Genomic DNA, 24,254 nt, shown 5'->3' on the forward strand with positions numbered 1-24,254 from the left:
TCCTGGGGCTGGTGGCTTATGTATAGGAAAATAAGGGATAAATTAATATGGATCAAAAAAGTGATAAAATGTTTGTGAAAAAGGAACTTGGAGAAAAAATTCTGTGCATTGTCAGAATTAAGATTAGATTGAATTTAATTAGGTAAGTAAATTAATTTTGTTATTAACAGAGAAATGATGCAAGACAATTTTGTTTTCTCTGTTAAGAGAACAAAAGTTCTCCTGGAATATTGAGCTGCTTTTGATAAGATTGTAAGTTTGTTTCTCTAGCTAACTTTGAGTTTTCCAGAAGGCCCTTGAGTCATCTCAGAAAAAAATATTAGTAAAAAATTTGTTAAACTCTAATGAAAAGATTTTATTGTTTTACTTTTGACTCCAGTTTTCAGGATAAAGAAATTGTCTAGTGAAGTTGTCAAAGTATAACTGCTTATAATGTGTATCACTGCTGGCTTTATGTTTATGGCTTAAAGCACATTTCAGAGCTGACCATGCTCTGCATGTAGCCCCCTCCCTCTGCCTATAAAAGCTCTTGCTGACTGATCGTCAGTGGTTGGGGATTTAGCCTTTGGACAGAAGTACACCCAATCTCCTGTTGCCAGCCTCTGAAATAAATCTAACTTTCCTTTCCACCATCCTTGCCTCTTTGTTGACTTTTGAGTGGTGAGCAGCCAGACCCACTTTCGGTAACACAAGTATGTAGTTGTTTCTTGGATGTCCCCTCTTAGTTTGCATTCCACTCAGTTATGTCACTTGTCAGCCTTAATGATGAAAGCTAAAATGATGAAAACCTAACTTTGCTTTTCATATTAACACAAAGTATATTTAGCACAACTTTTAGATTCACTGACCTTTCCAGAAATGTATCTATCATGTAAATCCATGGAAGATTGCCCTTTGTTTTGTTCATAATTTTACAAAGACATGTTCTCCATTTTGAAATATCATGCTCCTAACTGCAATGTTGGTTCTGGTGTTTCAATACCAAACAGTCAGTTTTGTAGCTCTCAAACTGATGTGGATTCTAATTTAAGTAAACATGTGGCTCTTTCATTATAAACTACTTTCTTTTTCTCTCTCCTTTATTTATAGGTAGGGTTTCTTGGGTTTTTGTGTTTTTTTTTTTTGTAACCTATGAGTATCAGGAGCCTGATATTCATCTTTGTGGCACTGATTCTAGGAGGGTTGTGAACCACTATTTAGGACAGTGCAGGTTCTCAGGATTGCAATGAGATTATAATTATAATGATAGTTATTATTTATTAGGGCTTCCCTAATCGCTCAGTTGGTAAAGAATCGCTTGCAGTGCAGGAGACTCCGGTTTAATTCCTGGGTTGGGAAGATCCCCTGGAGAAGGGATAGGCTACCCACTCCAGTATTCTTGGGCTTCCCTCATGGCTCAGCTGGGAAAGAATGCCTGCAATGCGGGAGACCTGGGTTCAATCCTTGGGTTGGGAAGATATCCTGGAGAAGGGAATAGCTGCCCACTCCAGTATTCTGGCCTGGAGAATTCCATGGACTGTATAGTCCATGGGGTCACAAAGAGTCGAACACCACTGAGCGACCGTTTACTGGGTTGTGTTCCATGCACCAAAGCAGTATGCTGATCACTTTGCAAATATCTTCTCATTTGATTTTCACAATAAATATTTCAGATAGGCAAACTTTTTATCTCCAGTATTACAAATGAGATAAGTGAGCCTACAAAAGTTAAATACTTTGGCCAATATCATTAGTAAATGCAGTTGGCACTCCATACCTGCAAATGCAGAACATGGCGATGTAGAACCTACAGGTGCAGAAGGCAGAGTTCACTAAGCCATTTTATATAAGGGACCTGAATATTCACTAATTTGGGTATCCACAGGGGTCCTGGAACTAACCCCCTGCAGATACAGAGGGAGGACAGTAACAGCACCGTTTGAATACAAATCTACTTGACCTCAGAGCCGGGGTGCTTACCTGCCCAGGTAAACCACTGATTTAGAAAAGATTACTGCACTGGCTGAGGGAACAACCAAAGGCTGCTGCTGCTGCTGCTAAGTCGCTTCAGTCGTGTCCGACTCTGTGCGACCCCACAGACGGCAGCCCACCAGGCTCCCCCGTCCCTGGGAGTCTCCAGGCAAGAACACTGGAGTGGGTTGCCATTTCCTTCTCCAAGGCATGAAAGTGAAAAGTGAAAGTGAAGTCGCTCAGTTGTGTGTGACTCTTAGTGACCCCATGGACTGCAGCCTACCGTCTCCTCCGTCCATGGGATTTTCGAGGCAAGAGTACTGGAGTAGGGTGCCATTGAGGTCACATTCTGTATGTCTGAATCATCATTGCTTCCAATACAGCAAAACCAGTCTCCCAATTTCAGGAGAGGAGGCAAGGCTCAAACATATCAGAAAAGACAGAAAGAAGAGCTGTATAGAGTTAACAACTTAAACTATATCTACTGCTTCTTCCATTTGAACAGTGAAAATGCTACAAAAGTCTCCAAGGTCAACATATCCTCTGTTCAGCTTTTCTTCATGAGCAACTTCATATATTCATGCAAAACCTTTGACCTCTAAGAAGCCAGCAGCATTGATAATTATATCTCAAAAACAATTCTTTATGTGGTACCCACTCTATAATGGATTCAGAGACATGAATAAAACATCTTAATTTTCAAGTATTTCTTTTTAAATTAATATTTGAAAGAAAAAATGTCTTGTAAAGAAAGGAGATTTTTGTCAGGTGTGCAGCTCTTGCATAGAGGGATAGAGTTTTCATGGCCTGTCTTGTTAAAAATGTTCTAGTACCCATCTGATGCACACTTATTTATGGATTTTAGACTAAAAGCTCTTTTTTGCCAGTTTTCTTCACAAGCACTTATCTCGACATCCTCATTAGGTGATTTTTCTCTTTTCTTTTTTGTTGAGGCCTAGCCATGCCCTTGGTACTCTCTTTTGTTCCTTGCTGCAAAAGGAATGGTTTTAAAGCCTCCCTCTCCAACAGTCCCACCTTTTTTTTTTTCCCCTTTGTAATTAGCCTTATTTGAGGACCAGAGAAGCAAAAGACTGGAAAGAAATAAAAAAACTGTTGAACAAAAGACGACGTTCTTTACCCCTACCATATGCTGTATAGTTCATGTGCAACCTGGGTCAGATGACTCACATGTATGCCTTTAAAATGGAAAGAGAATGAAAAAAGAAAGAACAAGAAAAAGCACTGACTTTCTCAGCAGCCGCATTGGCATAAACAGCCTGGGAGTAAATGTCACGGTGAAGGAGAATAATACATCCTTACCTTCACTGCAGAAGTAACTCACTTTAAAACCAAAGAACGTGATGAAACTACGTACCTGGTCACAATGCTTGCAGACAGTCATTTGAAATCCCTTAATATTAATTTTCTTTACTTGAAAGGAGAGAAACACTTTTCTTTTTTAAAACTCCTGGCATGTTTTCTCATTCGAGCCCCATGAAAATGGACTTGTTCGCTAGTTCCTTTAAAATAGGTTCCTAAAAACGGTTTCAATGCAGTGGTGATCAATGAAACGTTTTTCCTGCCTCCTGTTTTCTTATATCATTAGTTAAGAGGACCAATGGATTTATGCTTTCTTTGTCTCTAGAAGTAAAACTCTAGCTTTCAAAATATTAAAATTCATAAATGCTACTGGCTATTGGGGCTGGAATAATGTTATTTCTTAAAACAAAAAGTTTTTTGTACCAATAGAATTCAGAAAAAAGACCATCAAAGGTAGTTTTAATGAGGCAAATGTTACAGTGTATGAAGACTCAGGGTTCCAAAGATGTAGCTCTCAAGAAACCAACTTGTCTTCCTCCCCACTCTACCCTCTAAAATAAACACCTTAAGTTTATCAGAATATAGGCTTTGATTTTTTGTTTGTTTGTTTTCCGTTTTCATTGGGCAAGTACCAACAGGAATGCAGAGAACACTCTATCTGACAATTTTTTTTATTGGAATATAATTGCCTTACAATGTTGTGTTAGTTTCTGCTGTACAGCAACATGGATCAGCCATATGTATACGCATATTCCCCTCTGTCTTGCACCTCGCTGCCACCCTTTCATTCCACCCATCTATGTCATCACCGAGCACTGAGCTGAGCTCTCTGTGCTGTGCGGCAGTTTCCCACTAGCTAGCTGTTGTACAGTGATAGCGTGTAAACGTCACTGCTGCTCTCTCAGTCCATCCCACCCTCTCCTTCCCACCCTGTGTCCACAACCATTCTCTGTGGCCTGCAACTCTATCCCTGCCCCACAAGTAGGGTCATCGGTACCATTTTTCTAGATTCCATGTGTACCCTGATGTTCATATCGGCACTGTTTGCAATAGCTCAGAACATGGAAGCAACTTAGATGTCCATCAACAGATGAGTGGGTAAAGAAGTGGTACATATATACAATGGACTATCACCCGGGCATAACAAGGAATGAAACTGAGTCCACTGTTGTGATGCAGTTGAATCTAGACCATGTCATAGAGGGTGAAGTAAGTCAGACAAAGGAAAACAAAATATCATATATTAAATGCATATATATGGAATCTACCTGAAAATTTAAGGAGAGTTAGGGGAGTAGAGTACAGTTGACCCCCCCATCACAGGAGTTGGGGTGCTGACCCTCTACACAGTCAAAACCTGAGTATAACTCACTATCCTCGGTTCCCTGGTATCCTTGGAGTCAACCCACTGCAGACCATATAGATTGTAATATTTAGTACTGAAAACAATCTGTATGTAAGTGGGCCTGTACAGCTCAAATTGTGTTACTCAAGGATCAGCTGTGTTTATAAAGGTGTGAAAGGGGTTTAGGAAAATCATCCACACACAGTATTGGTAACCACTGTCATCCTCGGGACTGAAACAGCACAAGGAAAGAACCATTACCCAAACCTATGAAACACTCTGGCTTTTTGAAGAGCCTTGCAGCCAGCCCAGAATGACCTGGCAATGCAGAGGTGAGAGGAGCCCACACCCTACCCTGCCCACTTCCTGCCCCTGATTTTCTGCAGGGGCTGCCCGTAAGCTACGCCAGTGGGAAACCAGAGTGGGGAGGAAGCTGTTGGTGCCATCTTGGTGCAGACCCAGGGGCAGTGAGGCAGGAGGGCACAGGGAAGCGACCTCAGATAAGTACCTTTCTCTCTCCACTTTTTGCTACAAGAGACAGGCATCCCTTCCCCTTGAACTTTCTTTTCCTCGTACAAGAAATCAGTTACATGGAATGCTTTTATTTTGTGTGAACCACTTTTTAAAAGTCTTTATTGAATTTGTTATAATATTGCTTCTGTTTTATCTTTTGGTTTTTTGCCTGCGAGGCATGTGGGATCTTAGCGCCGCCACCAGGAATGGAACCAGCACTCCTTGCATTGGAAGGCAAAGTCTTAATCACTGGACTGCCAGAGAAGTCCTTCATGGGACTCTTTTAAAGAAACAATTCGAGACAGCAAACTTGGTCCTCTTAATTTTGTTAATAGACCTCAAAGAGCTCAAAATACCTGAAGAAAGATCATTGCACCTTCTTCACCTGCTGTTGAGCAGAAAGTAATTAATGAACGTGGTCATTTTGCTCAGCAAATATTTATTGAGTACTAAGCAAGTGCAAAACAGGGCACCGTCTGAGAACCGTAGACGACCAAGAGTCAGATGAGGACCCATGTCCAGGGCATCTCTGGATCCCTGGCATCCATTTCTGCTTTCTCCTCGAGCACATACTCAGGCACAAGTTGGTAACCACGACCCAGGCCTTCTATCAGCACATTCTTGTCTTCTACTCTGTGTGACAGGCTCAGGGCAGATTAGCTACTGAAGATAGACCAGTAAGAGTCTTGTTTGGGACTGTTTTGCCAGATTCATCAAGAAAGAGATGCTGTTTCAAAAGGAATTTTTCAGTGAAAAGGATGTGAACAAAAGCCTATGAGAAGGAAGAGGCCCCGCTGAGAAAAGCAGAGCTCAGGAGAGAAGGAGGTGGAGGCCCTGGACCACCATGCCTGAAGCCTGCTGGACTCGGAGTCCTGAGATAACACTTGTCTTGTTTTGCTTAAGCTGTGGTTGTATCTCTTATAACAGGATGAGTCTTGACTCATACATTATCCTCAAGAAGTTTGTGTATAACAGGGAAGATCAGTGTGTAAATAAAACACTAAATATAAAGTTGGAAATAATATTTTTTAAAAGATAAAGACTTCAGGGAACCCAGGTTTACTTACAGAAGTAATTATCTGAACAATCAAGGAAATTAAGATGCCATTTGAATTGGGCCCTGAGTCACAGATAAAATGGGACTTGTTGGTTTTTAGGGGTGAGCACATAGACAAACAGACATATGAAACGATATACTCCAATACACTTCCAAATGTTATCCATGGTAATCCTGGGAGTTGGGATTGGAATTGAGCTTCCCAGGCAGCACTACTGGTAAAGAACCTGCCTGCCAATGCAGGAGACATAAGAGACTCGGTTCAATCCCTGGGTCAGGAAGATCCCCTGGAGGAGAGCATGGCAACCCACTCCAGTATTCCTGTCTGGAGAATCCCATGGACAGAGGAGCCTGGTGGGCTACAGTCCATGGGGTCACAAAAGAGTCAGACACAACTGAAATGACTTACATGCAGGCAGGGAATTGGAATGGAAAAGGTTTATTTTTAATTGCTTGGTTTGGGCTACAATTTTCATTTTCTCTTTTGTATTCCTTAAATTTGTTACAGCTAGCATGTGTTACTTCTGTAGTCTTCTTAAAAAGAAAAAGTATTCAGAAATTTCCTTGAGTTCACCGTACAGACCTGTGAGCAGCTACAATAAGCCCCCTGTTGACTGTGATCTGACAAAACAGCGTGCTGAGGAAGGGGGACAGGAAGGCAGAAACAGAACAGGGATATGAATTATGGCAATTTATTGTAATAACTTTAAAATAGCTTTAAAATGTGATGGGATACTTTCATCATTTCTTCCTCCACCGAATGTGATTTGTCCTAGGCCAAATTCAAGTGTGATGTTGGTAGTAATTAAAATTTAATCTGTTTTCACACACACACACACACACACACACACACACACACACACACACACACACACACACACACACACACACACACACACACACACACACACACACACACACACACACACACACACACACAAGATCTACCAGATGGATGGTTCTCTGCTTTTGTTGACTGAGTAACAACCAGAATGGAATGATGAGCAGGAAGAGGAGGAGGATGTAGTCTGTCATACATGGGAAACACATCGCCTGTTCAGGAGCCCTGTAAATTGTCTACTTCTAAAACTTATACTTTGCAAGCAAGGAAACTGACCCTTACCCTGGGTCAGGTAACAAGCATGTGAAACTGAAAGTCGCTCAGTCGTGTCCGACTCTGCGATTCCATGGAATTCTCTGGGCCAGAATACTGGAGTGGGTAGCCTTTCCCTTCCCCAGCAGATTTCCCCCAACCCAGGGATCGAATCCAGGTCTCCCGCATTGCAGGCAGTTTCTTTACCAGCTGAGCCACCAGGGAAGCCCCAGAATACTGGAGTGGGTGGCCTATCCCTTCTCCAGCGGATCTTCCCAACCCAGGACTTGAACCGGGGTCTCCTGAAGTACAGGCAGATTCTTTACCACTGAATCAGGGCATCAGGGAAGCCCTGATAAACAAGCATGTAGGGACTAAGATCTGACTCATACAGTCCTGGTCCAGGGCTCCTAATACACGGCTTCTCAACTTGAACAATGATGGATGTTCTCTGTATATACTAACATCCTTAAAGAATTAGATGCCCTAGCCTGACTACAAATAAGAAAGTGAGAAGTAAAAGTTGCCACTATTTCACACTCATCCTCCACAATCATCTGGTGTACAGCTGGCAGAGGTCAGGGGTACATGTACGCCCATAATCTTGACTTCAGCATCACACTAATTCAGAGATAGTCAGGACATCTAGCTTGCTTCTGGGACAGTGTATCTACTGCCCTGTGCCAGGCAGGATGTGATCTACCGATATTCTAATGCTGAAGTGAGACAGCTCAAGCAACAGCTGATTGCACTCCATGAGAGCCACTAAAATCCAACAGCAGGTGTAGTCACCAGTTTTGACCACAGTGATGGCAATAAGGAGACTTTCTGTTAAAGGGACAAGAGAGCAGATGCCTGGCACCAGGCACTGGAAAAAAAGCAAGACAGTTTTAAACAAGTACCGCATGCGGTGACTCATTAGATGTTGAGAGCTAATAAGAGGCTGCAGGTTTTAGCACTAATGCTGTGGGCAGCAGGATCTCCTAACATCTACAAATTGAAGATGAATCAGGAGGTGGTGATAAATCCGGCGCTGATGCCTGGTGTGTAGAACTGTTATATTTTTAGGATAAAGGCAAAGATGTAAAAATCCAAGAGAGTGAAGAGTGAAGCAGGTATGTTGAGAGATCTGCATGCTTGTGTATTCATTCATTCACTGAGCAAGCGCAATGCCCCGGTAGCATCTAGGTACAATGAGCCAGATAAAGATTACAGAGTGTGGGGGTGTTGGCGTCATAGAAACGCAGGACACGATGAGGGCGTGGCTTAGGGAAGTGAAACAATTCCAGTGGAGGTGCCAACCCCGGTCAAGAAGAAGGAAAGGTGTGATAATGAAAGAGGAAGGGAAGTCCCACCAGGAGGGGCTATAAGACGGACTAGAGCTGGCAGGAGCCGGATGGTTAGGGAGGATGAAGAGGCAGACGGGCCCAGATCCTTATGCTCCATACAAAAGCATCTCTGTTCTTCCAGACAGGAGAGTTATTTGCGTAGCTACCATTTCTAAAAGGCAGCCAGCTAAGCAACGTGTGTGTTTTGAGAAACTGCTCCCAGTCATGGCTTGTCATTGGTGGAGGAACTCAGACAGTGGACCTGCAGAAGAAGTACCATGCCAACTGCTGGGGAGGAGTTGCAGGAGGCTGTGATGGAAGTGGGTGAGTGAAGGGTGGGGGAGCCTTGGACATCCACCATGGCGGCTCTTGTGGAGGGAATATTTGAAGTCTCAGCAGTGGCAGGCTTCCCAGGAGGCACTAGTGATAAAGAACCCAGCTGCTAATGCAGGAGATGTAAGAGACGCAGGGTCAATCCCTGGGTTGGGAAGATCCCCTGGAGTAGGAAATGACAACCCACTCCAGTATTCTCCCAGTATTGTCCTGGGAAATCCCATGGACAGAGCCCATGGGGCCACAAAGAGTCAGACGTGACTGAGCACCCACACACACTCAGCAGTGAGAAGGGAGGCCTGTGAAGGTCGGGAGAAGCATTCCAAGCAGAAGGACAGCCAACTCCTTGAGACAGAAACCAGCAGGCATGTGTTTACCACCCAGAAATGGGGCCCATGTGGCCAAGAGGGAGGTTGGAGGGAGGTTTAAGGGATATGATGTGGGAAAGGTGAGGAAGACCAGGGGAAACTTGAAGGAAGAGAATCAGATGTCCAGGTTGGCCCCAAGTAAACCGAATTACCACTCTGTAGCCCAGTGTAACCGTAATAACAGCCTCCCTCCCTCTCTAATGCTTATGGACTAGGGCACGGAGGTGAGATTTGCCATTCAGATGACTTTGTTTATAGTCCCTTTCCATGTAAAAATGTCTCCTACCGTAGTTGGCACTTACAGCTGGCTTTAATGAGACTCAAACAAAAGACTGCTATCAAGGGACTTCCCTGGCCATCCAGGGGTTAAGACTGCACTTTCAGTGCAGGGGGTGAAGGTCCAATCCCTGGTGGGGGAACTAAGATCCCACATGCCGCAGGGTGCAGCCAGAAAAAAAAAAAGAAAGAAAGACTACTATCAAATACGGAGGCAGGAGACTGAGAATAAGAACACAGACTTCAGAGCAAGACAGGCCGATATGAGTCCTGACCCTTCATGTGCTTTGTGACCTCAGGTAAATTACTTAACTTCTCTAAGCCTTTGATTTATCATCTGCAAAGTAGAAACAATAATAACTACCTGGTTGCCTTTAAAGCATTAATAGCAGAAAGGCAAAGCATTGCTTGGTGCAGAGTACTTCAATATCATAAACATAAACAATGCATGCAGGCTAAGTCACTCAGTCATGTCCAAGTCTTTGCGACCCTATGGACTGTAGTTCTCCAGGCTCCTCTGTCCATGGATTCTCCAGGCAAGAATACTGAAGTGGGTTGCCATGCCCTCCTCCAGGGGATCTTCCCGACCCAGGGATTGAACTCACATCTCATACATCTCTTGTTTCTTTAACAGCATTTCAAAAAACCAATACTACCTGACAAAGAGATTTTCAAATTATTGTCAACATCACTTTTTGTACTTCGCATTGAACCTCTGCTGAAAACAATACATTCTCCCCCCTCCCATAGTAACACACTTAATATGCACATGGAATTTTGCAGCAACATTTATTGAATGGGGGCGCTGAATAATTTTTGAGAAGCCATTGAGGGATTCCTTTTTCTTTTAAGTCACTTTTAAAAATTTATTTATTTGGTTGTGTCAGGTCTTAGTTGCAGCTTTCAGGCTCTCTAGTTGCGGGGCTCGGGCTCCAGAGCGTACTGGGCTTAGTTGCTTGATGGCACGTGGGGGTGTTAGTTCCCTTACCAGGGATCAAAGCCGAGTTCCCTATGTTGGAAAATAGATTCTTAACCAGTGGACCACCAGGGAAGTCCCAAAGACTCCTTTTAAAACAGAAATTGAGCTGAATCACAGAACTGTAATTCATCTTCTCCCCCACCCCACCCCAGCCCCGGTATCCCAACTTTCCTGGCAAGGTGACCCAATCTCCCCTCTGAGGCTCACATGCCTTCTCTAACACTGGTCTAACCAGCCTCACTAAACAAACAGGTCATAAGTGGTCGTCACAGCAAGGGAGGGGTTACACAGCTTCACAAAAGAAAATTACTGAAGAAAATTATTGAAAGTTCTCAGCAATCACTACAGAAATGTTTTTCCTGTAATGATTTTAGTCCTGAAAAATCTGCACAGGTCTGACTACTCCTGAAATATGTATTCACACAGTCTCCTTCACACCTGCAACCAGGGTGAGGAGACCCAAATCTTTTTGATTTATTGCTGGAACCAAGAGACTGGGCCCACGCCCTGGTTGAGAAGCTGAGATCCCACCAGTCACGTGCCCTGCCCCCTCCAAAAGAGTGACCAGGAACACAAACACTTAGCCACATCTAACAGGACAACCTTTCTCAAAAATCTTGAGTAGCAATTACACTAGCTCTAAAATGACATTTTTCACAGACATTGTATTAGTTTTCTAGGGCTGCCATAACCAAGTGCTATACACAACAGAACTGTATGTTCTCACAGTTCTGGAGGCTAGAAGTTCAGGATCAAGGTCCGAGTAGGGGTGGTTCTTTCTGAGGGAGAACTTGCTCCCAGCCTGTCTCCTGGCTGCTCGCAGTTCTCTGGCATTGCTTGGCTTCTAGATGCAGGCTTATCTCCTGCACTTTTGTCTTCACATCTATGTGGCCTTCTTGCTGTGGGTCTGTCCCTCACCACTTATTATTTTTATAAGAACACCAGTTCTATTGGAGTAGGGGCTCACCCGCTCCAGGATGACCTCATTTTACCCTAACAAGTCACACTGCAACAACCCTATTTCCAAATAAGGTTACATTCTGAGGTGCTGGGGTTAGGACACCAATGTATAAATATGGGGTGACACAATTCAACCCATCACAACACTGAAATGAATCTCCTTATTTCACAGTTATTTATGCCCTCTCCAGAAAGAGATTCCATTTGAACTTTTCTAGTTTAGAAAAATGTGGACGAGTACCTTCTTCAACTTGATAAAGAATATCTACTAAAAAATCTATAGCTAATAGCCAGTTCAAAAAGATACTTCATGGTGGAAAAACTCTTAAGTTTTCCCACTAAGATCAGGTACAAGATAAGGATGTTCCCTCTTGCCACTCCTTTTCAACATTATACTGAAAATTCTAACATGCAATAAGACATAAAAGGGTATATATGTATGTATATATAAAGGATATATATAAAATACATACACATATAGAGAGAGAATGAAAAATAAAACTTTTTTGTTTGAAGATGATATGACTGACAGTGTAAAATAATCCAAAAGAGTCAACAAAAACCTATAGGAACCAATAAGTGATAATAGTCAGGTTGAAGAATACAAGATTAATATGCAAGAGCCAATCACTTTCCTATATACCAGCAATAAACAGGTGGAATTGGAAATTAAAAACACAGTGCCGTTACACTAACACCCCCTAAAATGAAATACTTTGGTATAAATCTAACAAAATACGTACATGAGCTATATGAGAAAAACTATAAAACTCTGATGAACAAAATCAAAGGAAAACTGAATAAATGGAAAAATATTTCAAGTTAGTGGATATGAGGACTTATTAAGATATCAATTCTTTCCAATTTGATGTATAGAATGAGTGCAATCCTGGTCAAAATCCCAGCTCGTTATTTTGTGAACATTGACAAACTGGTTATAAAGTGTATATGGAGAGGCAAAACATTCAGAATAACCAATATAATATTGAAATACAAAATACTGTAGAAAGGAGAAAATTAAAAAAAGGTGAATCATGACCCAAAGGAAAATAAGAAAGACAAAAATGTTAGAGTATCAAACCCACCCATCTTCAAGTCTTACTTTAAAGCTACAGTGATCAAGACAGTGTGGTATTGATGAAGGAATAGACAACTAGATCAATGAAACAGAATAGAGAGCTCAGAAATAGACCCATATAAATATAGTCAAGTAATCTTTGACACTTCAGGGCAAATAGATGAGGAAACAATGGGAACAGTGTCAGACTTTATTTTTTTGGGCTCCAAAATCACTGCAGATGGTGACTGCAGCCATGAAATTAAAAGACGCTTGCTGCTTGGAAAGAAAGCTATGACCAACCTAGACAGCATGCTAAAAAGTAAAAACTTAACTTTGCCAACAAAGATGCATCTAGTCAAAGCTATGGTTTTTCCAGGAGTCATGTATGGGTGTGAGAGTTGGACTATTAAGAAAGCTGAGCGCCGAAGAATTGATGCTTTTGAACTGTGGTGTTGGAGAAGAGTCTTGAGAGTCCCTTGGACTGCAAAGAGATCCAAGCAGTCCATCCTAAAGAAAATCAGTCCTGAATATTCATTGAAAGGACTGATGCTGAACCTGAAACTCCAATACTCGGGCCACCTGATGCGAAGAACTGACTCATTTGAAAAGACCCTGATGCTGGGAAAGATTGAAGGCAGGAGGAGAAGGGGACGACAGAGGATGAGATGGTAGGATAGCATTACCAACTCGATGGACATGTGTTTGAGTAGGCTCCAGGAGTTAGTAATGCACAAGAAAACCTGGTGTGCTGCAGTCCATGGGGTTGCAAAGAGTCAAACATTGACTGAGCGACTTAACTGAATCTTTGACAGGAGAGCAAAGGCAATATACAGTAAAGATACTCTTTCAGCAAATAATGGCAGAACAACTGGACTTGCACATCTAAAAAATAAGCATAAAAAAGTAAAATTAGACACAGACCTTACACCCTTCACAAAAATTAATTCAAATCAGATCATAGACCTAAATGTGAATTGCAAAGCTGTAAAACTTCTAGAAGATTATATAAGAGAAATGACTTTTCAGATAGCAGCAAAGAAATAATTGGTAAGTTAGATTTCATTACAATTCAAAACTTTGCTCTGTGGAAGATGTTTTCAAGAGAACAGAAACACAAGCTACAGACTGGGAGAAAATATTTGCAAAAGCCAACTGTTACCCAAAATATACAAACAACTCTTAAGCCTCAACAATAAGAAACAAGCAACCTGATTTTAAAACTGGACCCATAAATCTTAACAGACTCCTCACCAAAGAAGATATATAGATGACAAGTTAGCATATGAAAAGATGCTCCATATCATATGTTATCATGGAAATGCAAGTTAAAACTATGAGCTACCACTATACAGCTATTAAAATAGCAAAATCCAGAATACTGACAACCTCAAATGCTGGTGAGGATGTGGAGCAACAGGAACTCTCATTCATAGCTGGGGGATGAAAACTGGAAGAGCCATTCTTGAAGACATTTGTACAGTTTCTTACAAGAATAAGTATACTCTGAAACAATTAAGCAATTATGCTCCTTAGTATTTACCCAAAGGAGTTGAAATTAAAACCTGCAAGTGGATATTTATAGTAGCTTAATTCATAATTGTTAAAAACTGGAAACAATCAAGATGTCCTTCAGGAAGTGAGTGGATAAACAAACTCTGGTTCATCCATTCAATGGAACATTATTCAGGAATAAAAAGAAATGAGCTATCAAACCATGAAAGGCCATAGAGAAACCATAAATGCATAAGTGAAAAAAATTTGAAAAGGATATATATTGCATGATTTCCACTGTGTAGTGATCTGAAAAAGGCAAAACTATGGAAATAGTGAAAAGATTGGTGGTTGCCAGAGACTGGTTGAGGATAAAGAGATGAACAGAGCAGTAAAAATACTTTGGGTACCATAATGAATACATCACGGTCCAAACCCATAGAATGTACAACACGAAAAGTGAGTAGTAAGGTAAACTACGGACTTGGGGTGACTATAATGTACCACCCCGCCCTCTGCCCCGGGGTGGCAGGGTGGGGGGGTCGGAACTTGATAGTGGGGGAGGCTCTGTTTGTGTGAGGTCAGAGGTATACAGGAAATCTCTGCCTTCCCCTAAAATTTGCTGTGAACCTTAAACTGCTCTAAAAGTATCGCCTTAATTTTTAAAAACTGAGTCTTTAAAAAAGTTCTTACAGCTACTTGTCATTCCTGTTTAAAAAGATATTTCCTTTGAAAACGTTATGCCTTGTTAAAAAATATATACAGCGTTATACAAAAGAATGAAAAATAGAAAAGCATCTGATGCAGGCCTCCCCGCGGGCCCACCCCTGCCACCACTTGTTCTCCAAGTTGACATCTGAGTCTCAAGGGTAATCAGGAACACGGAATTCCTTCCAAAAATCTCTGTGGCTCAGTAGGAACAACTGTTCCTGTTTATAAGGCACATGGTTTGATGAAGATTACATTTATTTTAGATTAGACTGGGGTCTGGCCCTGTGGTTCCACAAGTCTAAGAATGAAATGACAAATTTAAACAGCTAGTGTTAATGGCACAGCCTGCCCTGCACAGGAGCAGATGCTGTCAGCGCCCCTCCCACATCCGGCGGGCACCGGTTCTACCGGAAGCATCCCCAGCTCCCAGCCAGGCGGCTTTCTTTAGGCCTCACCGGGCATAGGCTGGGAGTAGGGGGCCCGGGTGGGGGTAGGGCAGTGAGCACGCCTGGGAGGAACCCCCAGCACAGCCAGTTGGGGTAACTCTGCTGCTGCTGCTGCTGCTAAGTCGCTTCAGTCATGTCCGACTCTGTGCGACCCCATAGATGGCAGCCCACCAGGCTGCCCCGTCCCTGGGATTCTCCAGGCAAGAACACTGGAGTGGGTTGCCATTTCCTTCTCCAATGTGTCAAAGTGAAAAGCGAAAGTGAAGTCACTCGGTTGTGTCTGACTCTTCGCGGCCCCACCCTAGCGTCCCTAGCCTGGTGAACTTCACCGCCCATCCTTGTGACTTGACCTACAACGTGCCCTTTACTAGCGACCTCCCCTTCTTTCTCTCACTTCCCTTCTTCCTCCGTGTTGCCTGGCTCCTGCCCCTAACTTATGCAGTGTTTTAGGATCCGCTTCCGGGGTAACTTAACTAAGACCATTGTTTTTCCAACACTTACTCTCTTCTTCCTTATTAATGAGAGGTCAGTTTTCCTGGAGTTCCCAGGTTTCAGTTCAAGTTCAAAGACTTCAAGGGAGTCTGTCTCTCCCAAGCCCCAGGGAAGGGACTTACGTTGGTGTAGACCCAGTGCAGGGCTCTGGTTCTCCTACATAAACGGGTGGTTCAGTGAAGATGCTGGGGTGGGGGTGGGGGGCAGGGGGGGACGTCAGGGGGAAGAGCCAACACAGAGGAGGCAGAGCTGTGAGACCCCAGGAGCAGAGGCAGGGCCCTGATCAGATCACACCCAGAGCTGCTCTGCCTCTGGAATTCTTATTCTGGGAAACATTGATAATTCCTGCTGTTTAAAGCAATGAGTCAGGGTTTATTGTTACTCCAGGCAAAAAGCAATCTACTTAGTATATTTTAAGGACTAGAGAATACAAAAGCTACAACCCTTAGAGCGTCAAGAAATCATATGTGGCTGCTAGAACATGAAAAGACAAAAACATATGACACTGAAAGATGAACGCCCCAGGTCGGTAGGTGCCCAATATGCTACTGGAGAAGAGTGTACAAAGAACTCCAGAAACAGTGAATAGACGGAGCCAAAGCAGAAAGGATGCCCGATTGTGGATGTGACTGGTGATGGGAGTAAAGAAAAATATTGCATAGGAACCTGGAATGTTAGGTCCATGAATGAAGGTAAATTGGAAGTGGTCAAACAGGAGATGGCAAGAGTGAATGTCGACATTCTAGGAATCAGTGAACTAAAATGAACTGGAATGGGCGAGTTTAACTCAGATGACCATTATATCTACGACTAGGCAAGAATCCCTTAGAAGAAATGGAGTAGCCATCATAATCAAAAAGAGAGTCCAAAATGCAGTACTTGGGTGCAATCTCAAAAACGACAGAAGCATCTCTGTTCATTTCCAAGGCAAACCATTCAATATCACGGTAATCCAAGTCTATGCCCCAAGCACTAATGCCAAAGAAGCTAAAGTTGAATGGTTCTATGAAGATCTACAAAACCTTCTAGAACTAACACCTGAAAAAAACGTCCTTTTCATCACAGGGGACTGGAGTGCAAAAGTAAGAAGTCCAAGAAACACCTAGAGTAACAGGCAAATTTGGCCCTGGAGTACAAAATGAAGCAGGGCAAAAGTTAACAGAGTTTTGCCAAGAAAACGCACTGGTTATAGCAAACATTCTCTTCCAACAACACAAGAGAAGACTCTACACATGGACAACACCAGATGGTCAATACCGAAATCAGATTGATGATATTCTTTGCAGCCGAAGATGGAGAAGCTCTATACAGTCAGCAAAAACAAGGCCAGGAGCTGACTGTGGCTCAAGATCATGAACTCCTTATTGCCAAATTCAGACTTAAATTGAAGAAAGTTGGGAAAACCACTAGATCATTCAGGTATGACCTAAATCAAATCCCTTATGATTATACAGTGGAAGTGACAAAGAGATTCAAGGCATTAGATCTGATAGACAGAGTGCCTGAAGAACTATGGACAGAGGTTCATGACAGTGTACAAGAGGCAGTGATCAAGACCATCCCCAAGAAAAAGAAATGTGAAAAACCAAAATGGTTGTCTGAGGAGGCCTTACAAATAGCTGAGAAAAGAAGAGAAGCTAAAGGCAAAGGAGAAAAGGAAGGATATACCCATTTGAATGCAGAGTTCCAAAGAATAGCACAGACAGATAAGAAAGCCTTCCTCAGTGATCAATGCAAAGAAATAGAGGAAAATAATACGATGGTAAAGACTAGAGACGGCTTCAAGAAAATTAGAGATACCAAGGGCACTTTTCATGCAAAGATGGGCACAATAAAGGACAGAAATGGTATGGACCTAATGGAAACAGAAGATATTAAGAAGAGGTGGCAAGAATACACAGAAGAACTATACAAAAAAGATCTTCATGACCCAGATAACCACAATGGTGTGATCACACACCTAGAGCCAGACATCCTGGAATGTGAAGTCAAGTGGTGCTTAGGAAGCATCACTATGAACAAAGCTAGTGGAGGTAGTTGAATTCCAGTTGAGCTATTTCAAATCTTAAAAGTTGATGCTATGAAAGTGCTGCACTCAATATGCCAGCAAATTTGGAAAACTCAGCAGTGGACACAGGACTGGAAAAGGTCAATTTTCATTCCAATCTCAAAGAAAGGCAGTGCCAAAGATTTTTCAAATTACCACACAATTGCACTCATCTCACATGCTAGCAAAGTAATGCTCAAAATTCTCCAAGCCAGTCTTCAACAGTATGTGAACCATGAAATTCTATATGTTCAAGCTGGATTTAGAAAAGGCAGAGGAACCTGCAAACATCCATTGGATCATCAAAAAAGCTAGTGAGTTCCAGAAAAACATCTACTTCTGCTTATACTGACTATGCCAAAGCCTTTGACTGTGTGGATCACAGACTGTGGGGAAAATTCTTCAAGAGATGAGAATACCAGACCACCTTACCTGCCTCCTGAGAAATATGTATGCAGGTCAAGAAGCAGCAGTTAGAACCAGACATGGAACAACAGACTGGTTCCAGTTTGGGAAAGGAGTACGTCAAGGTTGTATATTGTCACCCTGCTTATTTAACTTATATGCAGAGTACATCATATGAAAAGCCTGGCTGGATGAAGCACAAGCTGGAATCAAGATTGCTGAGAGAAATATCAATAACCTCAGATATGCAGATGACACCACCCTTATGGCAGAAAGTAAAGAACTAAAGAGCCTCTTGATGAAAGTGAAAGAGGAGAGTGAAAAAATTGGCTTAAAGCTCAACATTCAGAAAACTAAGATCATGGCATCCAGTCCCTTCAGTTGCTTCATGGCAAATAGATGGGGAAACAGTGGAAACAGTGACAGACTTTATGTTTTTGGGCTCCAAAATCACTGCAGATGGTGATTGCAGCCATGAAATTAAAAGAAAATTGCTTCTTGGAAGAAAAGCTATGACCAACCTCGACAGCATGCTAAAAAGCAAAGACATTACTTTGCCAACCAAGGTCCATCTAGTCAAAGCTATGGTTTTTCCAGTAGTCATGTATGGATGTGAGAGTTGGACTATAAAGAAAGCTAAATGCTGAAGAATGATGCTTTCGAACTGTGGTGTTGGAGAAGACTCTTGAGAGTCCCTTGGACTGCAAGGAGATCCAACCAGTCCATCCTAAAGGAAATCAGTCCTGAATATTCATTGGAAAGACTGATGCTGAAGCTGAAGCTCCAATACTGTGGCCACATGATGCGAAGAACTGACTCATTTGAAAAGACCCTGATGCTGGGAAAGATTGAAGGCAGGACAGAGGATGAGATGGTTGGGTGGCATCACTGACTTGATGGACATGAGTTTGAGCAAGCTATAGGAGTTGGTGCTGGGTAGGGAAGCCTGGCATGCTGCAGTCCATGGGGTCACAAAGAGTTGGACATGACTGAGCAACTGAACTGACTCACTAGAACAGTAATCAAGAGCCAAAAGGGGACAGACAGATATCAGGACAAATGATCCAGGGGAAGGGTACGGAGGATGGGGTCGAGTTCACTGAATAAGAGCGGCAATCAGCGCCAGAATGTGCAGGCCTGAGAAGCAGGGCAGTAAGAATGGATAACAAGCTTATCTTCCTTCCTCCTCCCTCCCTCCTTCCTGTTTTCCCTTCCCCCCTTTCTTCTTTCTTTCCCTCCATCGTCTGTGAGCACACACTCTATTCCAGGCACTTCTAGGAACTCAACGCTCAGCAGTGAGCAGGACTGACATGGCCATAACCCTTGGGAAGTTGCACCCAAGAGAATCACTAGCAAGTTGGAGTCCAGCAGTGCATTTTGGAACAAGAAGAAAGTGGACCCATGTGGGGCCTGACTAACACTCCATGGAGGCAATTGGATGCTCTTTCTGCTGCTCTCTTCCCCAAAACATGGACATCTCTACTCTGGGCTTCCAAGGAGCTGAGAATGACTCTAGGCCTCAGCAATATCAGTGACAAAGCATCCGCCAAAGAAAGAAAACTCCAAATCCTCACTGGAGGGCAATGTTTGGTAAAATGGCCCTTTAGAAGAGAAAAATCACTATTTTTTAAAAAAAAATACACCAGTGAGACTGGTGTTTAGCAAATGATATTTTTCCTCAAGTAAAAAACAACCTAAGTTGAAGAAGTCAGGTAAGATCAGCAGAAGAGTTACCTGGAAGTCAGTATTGATAAGTCTGTGCTCACTTGGGGAAAAAGTATTGTGGTATTTTCCCAGGCATGGGAATGGTGTTAGCCAGACACCCATCTGCTATAGCCTAGTGTCAGGAAAACTTGGAAGCAGGGAAGTCTTGACATCTCTCTATCCCTCAGGAAGAAATTATTTTATAACTAAAGGAGAACAGAGACAAAGTGTAAAACTATACTTGTTTCTCTTGGAATTTGTGCCAGAAAAACAGAATCCTGAAGGAATCACTCATTTCTGAGTGTCAAGCTTATAAATTGTTCCAAACATCTCTTAAAAGTAAAGTACAATAATACATACACAGTTTGCTTTATGTAAAGTACCTTATACTTTATTATTTATGAGCCATTGAGATTTACTTAACATGTTTATCATTTATACATTTAACCTGCAACACCCTTTTTTTGGCACTGAGCTATAGATGTCTGAGTTACCTACTATTATTCTGTTTTGTATATGCTCTGCTTTGCTTTCAAACATATCAAAAATATCCACACATTTATACTCTCTTTTCAAGGTAATATGACTGATAATTGTGTTATAAAAATGTGTGATTGTTGCTAAAAATATGTGGTTTTGTGCATGTTATGGAAGCTTAAAGACTATTTTTGATTCATTTATTTATTCATTCATTCAACAAATATTTGTGGAATGCCTATGACAGGCTAGATGCTAGAATCCTGAGCTAGAATATGTCATTATAAGTTTGTAGAAAGTGCTCTTCTGTTGCCTTATATTGGAGCCAGTTAACTGTGAGTTATTAACTATTGTTGTTGTTCAGTTGCCCAGTCATGTCTGACTCTTTGTGACCCCATGGACAGCAGCACACCAGGCCTCTCTGTCCCTCACCATCTCCCGACGTTTGCCCAAGCTCGATGTCTATTGCACCCAGCTATTAATACCAAGATCTAAATAAGAAATCAATACAAGATGACAAAAGTCAAAAAATAGAAGAGAAAGAGCAAGGTCCGATTCAGATACTAAAATTCATAGAATGGAATATACAGGATAAAAATGACCAAGAGAGACCATGAAGACCATGAGGAAATCTGAGAGGCTGGGAACCACAGAAGCTGACAAATAACAAGGAAAGCACTGTCTAGTCAGTGCTTGGTTGGTGTCAGCCAGTTCTCATCGGCAGAGAGCTGTGTTGAAAGGCTTGAGCCTCATCCCAGTCAGCCCTACGAGATCTACCAGGCACTATTTTCCACCACCTGAGCCTCCATCGCTTCATCACAGAGAGTCGATCCCTCTACAGTCTCTGCTTTATGTCCCTCCCAACAGAGTTCTAGTTGCTCCCTAATTCTGAAAGCAGAAGTCCAATACTGTATCATAAGAGACATGACTTGGATTCATCCTAACACAGCACCTGTGGCCCACACTCTTTAGTTCATGACAAAGCAGTCAGCCTGAACACCCTTCTCTTTTAAGATGCAGAGAACAGAACATCACGTCACCAAAGACATCAAGTTAGAAAAAAGAATTAAGACAGCAAAGAACAAACTAGGATAAGCCCCCATGCGTGTGCAAATCTTCACAGGAGAGGGGGGAGGTTGGCAGGCGCGTGCTGAGAGCCCTGGGACCCACAGGACAAACTCTGATCAGTGGTATAGATTCAGAAATTCAGCCTCACTGTTTTTCTCAGAACCAGTCAGGCCTTGTACACCGATTGAAATCAACTATCTAAGCGGAGACAAAAGTATGTATCAGTAGGTCAATATTTACATGTGGTCAAAATCCCTGTAACCTTTCCCAGTCTCAAGAGACTTTTAAAAGCCATCAGGAGTTTTCTGGAAAACCACAGACTAAAAATAACCAAGTACTATATTCAGTATCCTATGATAAAGCATAACAGAAAAGAATATTAAGAAGGAATATATTTATGTCTATAACTGAATCACTTTGATGTACAGCAGAAATTAACATTGTAAATCAGCCATACTTCAGTGTCTAAAAGAACCAAAGTAGAAGAGTCTTGAAAGGTGTGTACTACAGGCAGGGGTGAAGCCTGTGTGTTCTGACCATATTTCATGGCATCCAAGTGTTCATGCCAGGCAGATGGAGCTGTGGGGTCTGAATAAGATGTCTGTTTCAGGATCTACAGTTCTGACTCAGACAAGCACTGTAGTGGATCAGAGCTGACCCAGGGCTGAGTGCTATGAAGCAAGGATGAAGACAAGACCAAAATGGTCACAGGAAGTCTGACTTTGGGGCTATATCCACCAGGCTGACGGCTTCTCCCCTGGCTTCCACTTCTGTTTCACTGATGGGAACCACCCTTAGGACAGCAGAAAGTGGAAGAAGGATGGGATTTTGGCAACAGACCTCAAACATTTTGGTCTAAAGACTCATTTACACTCTTAAAAGATAAGAATTATTATGTCTGTGGATATAAAAAATTAACACAAAAGTTGTGCCCATTGATTTTTACCATATTAGAAGTTAAAACTGGAAGAAATTATATCTGTTGATATAGATACATGATAAAATAGATTGATGTTGATATAGATAATGATACAGAGAAAATTACATCTATTGGGAATTTTTACATTAACTTACTAATGTAGTTGAAAATAATAATTCCAAAATACAGTAAAATAATTAAAATGCTTTACAAAAAATATATTTTTCCAAACAAACAATTTCTGCTCAATCACTCAGTCGTGTCTGACTCTTTGTGACCCCATAGACCGTAGCCCACCAGGCTCCTCTGTCCATGGAATTTCCCAGTCAAGAATACTGGAGTGGGTTGCCATGCCCTCCTCCAGGGGATCTTCCCAACCCAGGGATCCAACCCACATCTCCTGCATTGCAGGCAGATTCTCTACCATTAGCACCACCTGGGAAGCCCAAACAAGTAACAGTTAGTGGTAAAACTTATAGGGTTTACATTTTTGCTAATCTCCTTAATATCTGGCTTAACAGAGGACAGCTGGATTCTCATATCTGCTTCTCCACTCAATCTGTTACCACATCACATCATGCGGTCCCTGAACAACTCACTGTATGTTCCAGACAAAATGAGAGAAAACAACACAAGTAGCTATGAAAGTTCTTAGGATACCAGAGAGTCCTCACACCGCTTTGGAAACTGCTGGCTGAACTATTGATGCTCCTGACTCTCTCCCTTCTAGACGGCAAGTTGGCAGTGGCTGTGCTGCCTGGTTGCACCCGCCGGTGGGTAGCCAGCCCTCTGCACCCATTGTATTTCCCCCTCAGCCCGTCCCTGAGTCTGGGAGTGATGGAGCCTCCCTGGTGTCCGTGCTTCACATGCCCTCTTGGCGGCTTTTAATCTTGCCCATACCTTTGTTTGTAAATAGAACTTTCATTAAACTCTCATCAGTCGTCTTTTTTTTCATGTGTGCACATGGTGGGCAGATTCTAAAGTGGCCCCCACGACCTCCCTTCCTGGTGTTCATGCCTGTGTGCAATGCCCTCCCCTTAAGAATATGGCAAAAGTGTTGGGACATCACTCCCGTGGGTGCATGATGTTATGCAAGACACTTCTCGCTGACAACTGTATCCTAAAGTCTCTCCTTGATGGAGGAAGTGGTCATGTAGGAAAAGTGATCACGTAACTAGGACTACAGGCAGCCTCTGCGTGTGCACATAGCCTCCAGCTAACAGCCAGCAAGAGCTAAATCCCACCCTACAGCCATGGGGAAATGAACTCTGAGCTTCAAAGCTCAGAGCTCCCAGCCACAGGCACAGCAAAGCCACACCTTGATTCCAGTCCTGTGAGACCCTAAGCAGAGGATCTAAGGCTTGGCAAGATTCCTGATCCACAGAAACTGAAATAACACAGGCATGTTGTCTTAAGCTGCCAAGTGTTTGGTAATTTGTTAATAGGTAACTAAAACAGTGCCATTTTCCTCCCAAATCCTTGGCTCATAAACCATCTGTACACTAACTAAAAAAATTTTTATCACTGCTGTCCAATTTTTAGCAGCCTTCCTGGTATTCATTTTCATGTCACATGACAGCTATAAGGGAAGTAACAACTAATAGTACAGAAGAGTATAGTGCACACTTGGAGGTTTTGTTTTTTAAAACTCAGCACCAGTTGACTTCTTTGGGTCAGTAGGATGTAGTATATAAGGTTTACACATGCAAGACTCATGCTTTTAATTCCATAGAAATTTATATTAGTACAATGTACACAAAATAGTTGCGTGTGGCACAATATACAGTGTACATATGGTTTAAAAAATTATAGTATCATATATGACCCACCACCCGGGTCAAAAAACTTGTATTACAAAATCCTTTGATGTTAACTATCTGGGTGTTCATCTAAAAGCATATTTTCTTGCCTC

General features: G+C 42.3%; 1 long non-coding RNA gene across 1 annotated transcript; it reads left to right on the forward strand.

Annotated features, from left to right (window-relative positions):
• The first annotated feature begins 3,480 nt into the window (after window positions 1-3,480).
• On the forward strand, window positions 3,481-12,587 carry LOC145520491 (uncharacterized). The gene is made up of 2 exons (XR_014064511.1): window positions 3,481-5,308; window positions 10,158-12,587. It is a non-coding gene; the product is annotated as an uncharacterized LOC145520491 (long non-coding RNA).
• Window positions 12,588-24,254: the final 11,667 nt, after the last annotated feature.

The sequence above is a fragment of the Giraffa tippelskirchi genome, chromosome 9 (assembly GCF_054371585.1).
Source record: "Giraffa tippelskirchi isolate mGirTip1 chromosome 9, T2T-mGirTip1v1.2.pri, whole genome shotgun sequence".
Taxonomy (NCBI): domain Eukaryota; kingdom Metazoa; phylum Chordata; class Mammalia; order Artiodactyla; family Giraffidae; genus Giraffa; species Giraffa tippelskirchi.